Consider the following 944-nt stretch of genomic DNA (forward strand, 5'->3'; position numbering starts at 1 on the left):
CCAATTCCTGTGGACATCTGGAAAGCTGAACTGGAAAATCCCTAGCTTGTATCAAAACAAGATTAAGGCATCATACAAAGGTTTAGAGAAGCTTCAAGCTGGTGACTCAATACTTCCCTCTGTCGCCCTTTCATTGCATTACACACGGCACGGTGAGGGCAACAAGGCATCGGGGGCCTTGGTGAACGACGGGCCCAACAGTGTATCTCCTTAAACAGTAAGAATAAATGATTGAGAGATTAACAGAGGAAGGAAGGAGGAGGAGGGTGTATTCAATTCAAATCAGGTACACAAGGACAAATAAAGAAAGGGAAGGAAAGATTGGTTTAAGAGGGGGGAAAAAAGAGACAGAAAGGATGAGGGGAAAAAATGAAAATTCTCCAACAACGATTCAGAACCTGAAGGAATGAGAGTCCACACTTTTAATTGTTGACTTTCTGGCCCAGAGAGGTTGATTGGCAGTCATTAACAATCATTATCATTAACAATCATTAATTATCCCGGTGTTAAAAGGGTACTTACTATTAATTACTAGACTTGACTTTCTGCAGCGAGTTTAATGGTTAATTAATGTGTAAACGCAGCAACTTTAATGAAGTTCATGGGGAGGTTCAGTGCGAGATGCCATTTTCCCGAAGCTAATGGCAGAGCGGCTCAAATTATCCAGTGACTTGGAGTGATTTGCAATTCACGGGGCACCTGATCTTCGTCACAATTGCTGGATGATATGCACCTTAATAACAGTATGAGTCGTTCACACGCCATTATATTTTTCAGCATATTCAGGACCACGTAGACTTAGAGCCATATTCCCATTGCTTTGTACTGTCTCAAGCTGCTGAAACAAACAATTCTCGTTCTTCTGATTTACACAGAAGGGAGAGCCCTTTCCAAACCTCCAGGCCCACAATATTTACAGGAAACTTGGCAAATGCCAGGAAGCT

The sequence above is a fragment of the Somniosus microcephalus genome, unplaced genomic scaffold (genome assembly GCF_052327205.1).
Source record: "Somniosus microcephalus isolate GS21.2 unplaced genomic scaffold, FLI_Smic_1.0 unresolved_chr1, whole genome shotgun sequence".
Taxonomy (NCBI): Eukaryota; Metazoa; Chordata; class Chondrichthyes; order Squaliformes; family Somniosidae; genus Somniosus; species Somniosus microcephalus.